Source organism: Dipodomys merriami, unplaced genomic scaffold (assembly GCF_024711535.1).
Source record: "Dipodomys merriami isolate MVZ:Mamm:240054 unplaced genomic scaffold, mDipMer1.0.p SCAF_539, whole genome shotgun sequence".
NCBI classification, from domain to species: domain Eukaryota; kingdom Metazoa; phylum Chordata; class Mammalia; order Rodentia; family Heteromyidae; genus Dipodomys; species Dipodomys merriami.
This window is the reverse complement of record NW_027206112.1, coordinates 574,714-583,878: the sequence shown is the minus strand read 5'-3', so window position 1 is coordinate 583,878 and position 9,165 is coordinate 574,714. Positions and strand designations below refer to the sequence as shown.

Sequence of the window (9,165 nt, the reverse complement as noted above, 5' to 3'; positions counted from 1 at the left end):
GGTTTCAGTATATGTTCCTTTCCACCTCTTTCCACCTCCCTCTTCCACTTTCTTGCAGCCACAGTAGCTGCTGGACCTGCATGGACTCCCTAGGAGGCCTGTGTGAACCACAGAACAGAGTGGACACCTGTCCTGTCTTCAGCCAGAAGTCTCGTGAGGCCAGTGTGACCACAGCCACACTCTTCCAGCCAGACACTCTGCTCTCATGTGTATAGTTGGAGCTAATTCAAGGGTTGGGAATGTGCCTGCCAAACATAATTAAGGAATGAGATGGGTGGGAGTAGGGCAAGGGCTGTGAAGCTAGGAGTGTCTGGGGAGTGGTGAACGGTGTAACAAGGCAGATGGTTCACCACAACCAAGGATGAGAGGAGAACCTTACCCACGACATTGACGGTGTCTATGGGCATCTGGGCAGAGGGCTCTGGGCCCCCTCTGGTGGCGTGGATTCCCTCCTGGGGCAGTGCATCCATGTGTAGTCCTCCCTAGAGTCCTGCAGTCTCCAATTTGTGTCCCACCTGGGCCGTTTCCAGCTGGACAGTGGTAGGCAAGTTTCCCCTCCTGGAGCCTGTTCGGTATCATACCGTGGCAGTTAGCTAGAGCTCTCTGATTGCGTTTCTATAACCTGCTGTAGGCTGTCTGGAAGGAAAAGGGGACCACTGATTTTGGAACCCTTTAAATTTGATTGGGACAAGTGATATGCCACCTTTTCCAGGTTTTTTTTTTCTTGAAGCTGGCAATTTCCACTAATGCCTGGGTTCATGGGTCAAATTACATGAACCAATTCAGCGGTCAGACAGTGAAGTTCAAAGTGGCACACACAGAGTTCCCAAGCCAGATGGTCTCCTGCTATGAATGTCGTGCCTTGACTGCCTTTCTCTGGCAGGTGCTGATTCTTCTACAGCTCTCTCTAGGGTGACCACCACAGTCAAGGATGTCATGGGGAGCAGAGAGTGACCTCACCATCCCCAGCCTGCCAGCTGTGAGCAGAGATGATTTTCAGCACCTGCAATGGACTGTGGGAGATTTAGAGATCCGGGATGCCTCGAGAATCCTTTCTCTGTAACATGAAACTTGGGGCCAGATATAGTGGACCATCCTGTCTGGCCCCACGGAGAGGAAAGGAGGCCACTTGAGCCAGGGGTTCAGCTCACGGCAACCTCATTCACACCTGAGGGGGCATGGAGTGCCACAGAGTTGGTCCGCCACTGGACAGAGATCTTTGAGAAGATAGGCATCCCAGTGGCCCCAGAATCCAACGAGCACATCGTGGCTCACATCCTGGGAGCCAAAACAGTTAAGTGTGGTGGCATCAGGAGGGTGGGAAGAGGGACGAGGGAGAACTGTGGGAGAGCTACATCAGGCTTTGCCTCCCCCCGCCCTGCCCCAGGATACTTACATGAATTGAATGGGACTTTTCTATAATATTGTAATAGACAGATGCTCATTTAGTAATCCAACAAAGAGTTACAGTATGTGCCATGCTCAAGGAGGTAAGGGAGTGGGGGTCATAGATGATGAAAGGTTCTGGTGCTGGTTCCACAGCACATGAAGAAACCTTGGTTTGAACTGGATGCTGGGGATTCATGACTGTCATCCTAGCTACTTAGGAGGCTGAGATGGGAGGATCAAGGCTTAAGGCCCAGACAGGAAAGACTATAAGACTCTTATCTCCAACTAACAACCAAAAAGAAAATGCCAGAAATGGATGTGTACCTCAAGCTGTAGACTGGTCACCTTGAGTAAAAAGGCTCAAGGACAGCACCCGGGCTCTGAATTCAAGGCCAGGAGTGAGACAAAGGAAGGAAACAGAGAGAGAGGAAGGAAGGATGAAGGGAAAAAAAGAGGAAAGGAAGGAAGAAGGGAGCATGCGAGCCTTGGTTTGGAGTCCCTGGATCAAGAAAGCCAACCACTCACAATCTCTGTGGGTAACATTTCAGAGCCTAAAGCCAGTATGTAGGATTAAGCCACTGACCCTTCAGCAACTTCATGACATCCAGGAGCTGTGTGGTCACCAACTGCAGGGGGAAGCAGCCTCAGGAAGGACCTAGGGCTCAGGGGGTGTCACCAGGTTTCAATTATCCCAGCCCCAGCAAGTTTATTTCCTGGACAGATAATAAGAAATTGTCTAAGGGCTAGGGAGGTGTTGGGATGAGGGAAGAGGTAGGAAGATCCAAGGTCAGGTGTTTCAGGACATTGGAGCCATGACCTTTCCTGACACTATAGACCACCAGTTATAGAGTCTTTGACCCAGCCACACTTCTATTAAGAGTCCTGGAACCTTGGGTTCACCATTGACTGCCTGGCTGTTGTCCACTGCAGGATGCCTGTGCAGTACATCCTTGGGGACCGGGACTTTCGTTGGCTCAATCAGAAGATGACACTCCCGGTGTTTATTCCGCCAACATAGACAGAGGTAAGTGGGCCACTGGCACAGGACAGTCAGGGAATGAGGAAGGAGTGGAGACCTGAGTTACTTCGAGACTTCCTGTAGAGGGCACTAGGACCACGTGACTGCCATTCTCAGAGGCAGAGGTGGGTCTCTTTGCTGGCTCAACCTTTAGTCTACATGGCAGATCTGGGATTCAGAAAGGGCTGACTGAAGGTGGGGCAGGCTTGGATAGAGGCTGGTGGGAAAACAAGAGGCACTGGGCTCTGAGCAGGGTTGTTTCTTTGAGGATACTTACAACCTAGGAACATTCCTGGGATGGACCAGCACTTTTCTTCCAGAGAGAGAGGGACCTAGAGCCCCTCCAGTTGGAGTCCCTGGCAGAGAAATCCTTTCATATTCACATCCTGTGGTTGGATAACTGCAACTCACCTTGCTGCCCAGTGTCAATGCAGGAGAATGAGAGATCCTGAGTCTTTGATAAGGTCAGGGGATCCTCAGTATGAGATTGTACTTCAACATCCTAAGTTGGTGCATGGTCAGTCCCATCTAAGACTGCCATGAGGTAGGACATAGAATCTAGAGAATCAGAGCCGGATGGGGTCTGTTCTGGGAGTCCTGAGTATTATGTGTGAACTTTGAGCTCCCGTGTACCAACCTGCTTCCCTTTTTGGGTGGGTCTTTGCTAGAAAAAGCTTGAAACTAAGGACTGGGTTTTATCCCTTGTCTTTGATGATCAAAGCTAGTCCTCTACCATTTGAGCCAAAGCTTCACTTCCAACATTTTTGGGTGTTTAATTGTAGAAAAAAAGTTCTAATGGACTTTGTGCCATGGGTGGAATCCAACTGTAGTCTTCAGATATCAGTCTCCTGAGGGGATAGGATGAAAAGGATGGAAAATTATCTTTGGCCAGGTGCCAGTAGCTCATGGCTGCCATCCTAGGTACTTAGAAGCTGAGATCTGAGCATCATGGTTCAAAGCTATCATGGGCAGGAAAGACCCTGAGATTCTTATCTCCAACGGACCACTTGAAAACTGGAAGTGGTGCTGTGGCTCAAGTAGTAGAGTGCTTGCCTTGAGCTGAAGAACTCAAGGACAGCACCCAGGCCCAGAATTCAAGCCCCACAACTGAAAAAAGAAAGAAAGCAAAATGGTGGAGGTGTGTGTGTGGGAGAGGCTTTGTTTGGGAGACCATCTGCTGGCTTCAATGTATAGACATTTTTAAGAACTCCCCGTTTGCCCCAGTTTGAAGCCAGAGCTTCAAGAGGACTTGGACTGTGGCAGGCAGGGAGTGGGCAAATGGGTGCAGGGGTGGGATTATTATGTCTGTATTCTCTCCATTGAAGGACGGATTTGGATGCTGGGTGACAAAGTCTGAAGTGAAGGGTTGAAAGAAGATTGTGGCCTGACGAGGTGAAGCCGGAAGCCGCTGGTGGCTCACAACTGTCATCCTAGCTACTCAGAAGGCTGAAATGTGAAGACCATGGTTCCAAGCCAGCTTGGGCAGAAAAGTCTGTGAGACTTGATGTCCAATGGACCACCAGAGAACAGGATTTGGTGCTGTGGCTCAAGTGGGATATTGCTCACCTTCAGCTGAAGGGCTGAGGGACAGCACCCTGGTGCAGAGTTCAAACCCCATGACCAACTACAAAAAAAGAGGGGGCTAAGTTTTCCACATAGCAGTATGTACATTAAGAACTGCCATGTTGGACTATGATACATTCCAGATATGTGAGAGGCTTACTGGTTTTTCTATAGTAGGTCTGATGTCGGTAGTGCCACCTTCTTGAGGGTAGGATGTGATCCTAATTGAGACAGTTCATGGGTCTGTACTCAGGGACTGCCAAAGCCTTGGGCTGTCCGTGTGTGTGTGTGTGTGTGTGTGTGTGTGTGTGTGTGTGTGTGTGTGTGTGTGTGTGCGTGTGTGTGTGTTTCTGTGTCTGTGTCTATGTCTGTGTGTGTGTTTGGAGTTAGAGGATCTGGGCCTTGAACTCAGGGTCTAGGTGCTGTTCCTGAGCTTCTGTGATCAAAGCTTTTGCTCTGACACTTGAGCCATAGCTCCACCTCTAGATTTTTGGTGGTTCACTGTAGATAAGAGCCTCACAGTCTTTCCAGAATGGGCTGGCTTTGAACTGTGATCTTCAAACATCAGCCTCCTGAGTAGCATGGAAGACAAACATGAACCACCCCTGCAGGTTGTGTGTGTGTGTGTGTGTGTGTGTGTGTGTGTGTGTGTGTGTGTGTATGTGAGTGTGGAAGTGGGCTGTAACAAGGAGCAGTGGACCCTTTGGTAACTTCTGCGTGCTTTCTGTGGTGGGTACATGGACTTTGTGGCTGAGGTCTGGGGACCTGAAAGGGTGAGATGCTTGATGGGGATTCAGCACTGCTAAATTATAAGACCAAGGGATTTGTATGTCCTGGAGCTGTCTACTTCCTTGGGCCTGGTTGGTGGCAGAAGGAGCTTAGGAGGACCTGGGGGTGGAGCCCACAGGAGGTGGCTCCCCAGGGGGACAAAGAGCATGGCCAGCACTTAGTAAGGATGAGAGCCCTGTTAATATGGAGCACACTTTCATGGTTCAGACTTTGGGTCTTATCATGATGTCTGATGGGTGAGGCCAACCCTATTTTAAATGTTGAGCTGTGATCTTCAGATCTTAGCCTCCTGAGTAGCTAGGATTATTGGCATGAGCCTCTGGCACCAGGGCTTCTGATTCTTTTTGGTATATTAGGGTTTGAATTCAAGGCTTTAGACTTGCTAGTCAGGTCTTCTAACATGCGAGCCAAGACTTTCTGTCTTGGGCATTTCTGAGATAGAGTCTCAATATATGCTCAGGCTGGTCTGCATCGGGATTCCTCACTGTTACCTTTCTGGCCAGACCCTGGTTATAAGAAAATGAATTCACTCTATGTCTATATCGCTTTGCTGGGGTGTCATTTCGAGGAGTGGGGGCAGTGTGAAGAGGAAAGACCCCAGAACTGCCACCTCCTGGGGGACATTTGTTCTTGTGACAGAGCCAAGTCATTGCTGTGTATGACGAGGAAGCCGCCATCAGACTGACCTGGAACAATGCTCAAAGGTATGTAGGCTGTTGAAGTATCAAACCCACCCATGTCTGCTTCCCACTCACAAGGGGGTGCAGTGCAGGTGGTCCAGCACTTGCCCTAGGGGATTATAAGTGGATGGTGGTGGTCAGGTGTCGGTGGTTCCTGCACATCATCCTGGCTATTGGGGAGGCTGAGGTCTGATGGACGTGACTCAAAGCCAGCCAGGACAGGAGCGTCTGTGAGATTCTTATCTCCCATAAAGCAACAACCACCCCACAACACACACAAATCCAGATGTGGTGCTGTGGCTCAAGTGGTAGAGCCTCATCCTTGAGTAAAAGAAGTTCAGGGATGACAATCAGGCCCTGAATCCAAGCCCTAGGACTCACAAAAAATAATGAAATAAATGAAGAATGGGCGTCTGTTACCTTACTACCAAAAAGGATGGATTCAGTCTTCTCTCTGGTACTTGTATCCAAAGATAATGGGCTTCTCTTGATGTTCCTCTAAACTTCTCCTTCTCTCCATTATCTTTCCAGGCTTCAGTTGAAGGATAGAATTCAGATCATTCCACTCAATGTGACCTTGTGTACCCTCCCCTGCCCGCCTTCCTTGGGGTGGGGAGCCTGGTTGTACTCACCACAGGGAGGATAAGGAACCAGAGAGATAGAGTAGGTATCCCCAAAACTTACACACACACACACACACACACACACACACACACACACACACACACACACACACACACACATACTCACCCAGGCCAATTCAGACTAGCTTTTCCAAAGACACTTCATCTCCTTGGATTAACTGACTTAGGAGAGGAACTTGATCCCCTGTAAATGACTATTTTAACTAGGGCTCGCTACTTGACATGAGATAAAAAGAAGCTCAAAAGAAAGGCTTTGGTGCCCGTCACTGCCACGCCTACTCCGGCGGAGTCTGCTTAGCATGGAACACCTACTTTCAGACCTGAGAATGGGGCTTCACAGAAGCCTACCTCTGAGAATGGACTTCACCGAAGTCTACCTCAGAGAATGGGGCTTCAAAGAGGCCTACCTCCTGGAAAGGCTGGCAAGCCCCTGGGAAAGATGTGTTTCTGTTCCTGTTTTTCTTTTCTTCGCTGTATAGGAGTGCCTATTAATCTTTTACTGTTCCTGCTGTTTGTTCTACTTACTCATGCTCAACGTTCCCTTATTCAGGGCTCTTTCTTGGAAGTGTTGATGACTCCAACATCTGATGAGTGTCGTAAGAATATGACTAACTCACCAGAGTTAAGTGCTACCCTAAAAGCCCCTCTTATGGAGGCTATTAGACAAGTCATAAGTAAATATAAAAGTATTGGGGGTTTCATGACGTCACTTCAGCAGAAGGAATTGTTTGTAAGAGATTTACAAGAAGCTGTCGGCACAGCTAAAACAAAAAGAGTGCATGGCTATTGGAGACTTCCCTTTAATCCTGAAACATATACAATAGACCCATATAGATATCCTGTAGATAAGAAAGATGTAGAGGGATATTTAGACCAAAAGCTAAATAAGATTCCTAAAAGGTTGGTAGATGGAAGGTGGCAATGACTTATCAAAAGAAAACGGTGGAATCCTCCATTATCTAGAGGACCCCAAAGACTTCCCTCAGATCCATAGCCTTTTACAGGTGTGTATGATAAGGATGGCAACCGTTGGGTAAACTACTTAGGAGAAAGAACTTCCTATTACTCTCTATTTGCTGAGAGACTTGCTAGCTCTAGTGCTTATTATAAAAAAAAAAAAAAAAGAAACAAGAAAGACCTTATGAGACAGTTAAGGCCTCTATGAAAAAGAGTAAAAAATTTTGTGAATGGGTTACAGAGAAGACACTATGAGCTTAAATTTGATATATGGCCAGATTTAACTAAGTATACTGAATATCATGATTTTTGGCCACAAATTGGGGACCCTCTAAAGAATGGCAAAGAAGCACAATTGCTTAGAAAAGATTTAAAACACATAAAGTACAAAACTAAACAAAAATAATAATAAAGTACTAGAGTTCATGCCTTTCTGTCCAGCACTTTGCCCATATGCTCTGGTTAATGGTTAATAGGTGATAAACATCAAAACCAATTGTATTTCTTAAAAATAGAGATAAAGCCGAAAACAAGTGCCTATCATCATAACTCGTCATCCAAAAAACAAGATCAGGCGACCAGCTGGTGACCACCCAAGAACGAAGCCTTGCAACAAGATTGTGTAACTTTTTGCCCTTTCTCATGGAGACTTTTGCTATAAAAGCTTGTTATCCTCTGCAATAAATCGCACTCAGCATTCACTCCTCTTGTGTGTGAGTTGTTTGTTTGCCATCTCCCCACCTGTTCCAGTTACCTCCACCAGGTGTCCTCCATCGTCCCGACAGAGCCGGTCCGTGGCACTGGCTCAGGCTCACACCTGACATCCTGGCTTCTTGGGAGGCAGACATCTCAGGATCAAAGATTGCAGCCAGCCATAAGCTGGAAAGCTGGTGAGACTCTTCTCTCCATGGAACCACCAAAAAGTCAGAAGTGTAGCTGTGGCTCACGTGGTAAAGCACCAGCCTTGAGCACAAAAACTCACAGACGCAGCTCCCAGATCCTCAGTTCAAGCCCACCAAAGAAACGGACCCATGTTGTTGCCCCCAGATTGCCTGGGCCTCGAGTGCCCTCTCATGGAGTGTGATACAGAACCAGTCCCTGGGTAGTGTATCAGAGCCTTCAGAAATTGGGTGGTAAAAGCCAGACCTTCCCCTTCATCTGCTTTCAACCCACACCAGCAGGAAGGGAGAGCGTGACAAGGCCAACATCCTGCAGAGGAGAGAAGACCCCACTCTGCTAGGGTGATTGGAGCAGGCTTCTTAGAAGCAGCACTTGAAAAGGGGTCTTGCTTAACAAGGAGTTTCTGACAGGAAGCACACAGAGCAAAGGTGCTGTACATAAAGAACAACATAGAGGAGCATGTTCACTTTCAGCCATAGCTGCTGCTGAGAAACTCAGTACAGATGTGCAAGACTGTCCTGAGACACGCCTGAGGGGTTACAGAAGAACAGCTATCCAGGGTTGGGATTGTGTCTTAGCAGTAGTGGGCTCGACTAGCACACAGGAAACCCTGGGTTCTATTCCTAGGTCCCACATACACAGAAAAAGCTGGAAGTGGCACCGTGGCTCAGGTGGAAGAGCACTGGCCTCGACCAAAAGAAGCTTGTGTATAGCACCTAAACCCCGAGGTATAGCCCTTAGACTGTCAACATAAAACAGCACTCCAAGAGTCCTTGGTGACAGGTGGATGGCTATGCCCTGTAGCTCTTAGTAGATCCATCCATTTTTATGTGTCTCCTTCTTTGACAGAGGGGAGCTGGACACTCCTTCTGCCCTGGCATCCCCTGGACCCAGTTATCAGCAACCCTCCCAACATCCACCACGACATGGAACAGCTGGCCCCAGAAATCCTCAGATACCGGTTGGGTGGGGCAGGGGGATACAGGGCAGGCCCCAGAAGTCCTAGTGGGTCTGATCTGCCCCAGATGACCATGCTTTCCAGAGGAGGTAGATGGGAGGTTAGAGAGGAGTAGTGATATGGAAGGGGCACTTTAATGCCTATGGCCCTACCCAGATTCTGAGCCTCCCTTTGCTGTCCCTAAGGGATCTAGAGGAGTGACTAGGTGGGAGTGTCTAGAGGAGGACTAGTTGGAAATTCTAAAGTCTGAGACACCATAAACCATGC

At 48.3% G+C, this 9,165-nt stretch overlaps 1 long non-coding RNA gene across 1 annotated transcript; it reads left to right on the top strand.

The window, feature by feature from the left end:
• Positions 1–645: 645 nt before the first annotated feature.
• Positions 646–4,253, top strand: LOC138811600 (uncharacterized). The gene is made up of 3 exons (XR_011367441.1): positions 646–1,293; positions 2,320–2,413; positions 3,733–4,253. It is a non-coding gene; the product is annotated as an uncharacterized lncRNA (long non-coding RNA).
• The last annotated feature ends 4,912 nt before the right edge of the window (positions 4,254–9,165 follow it).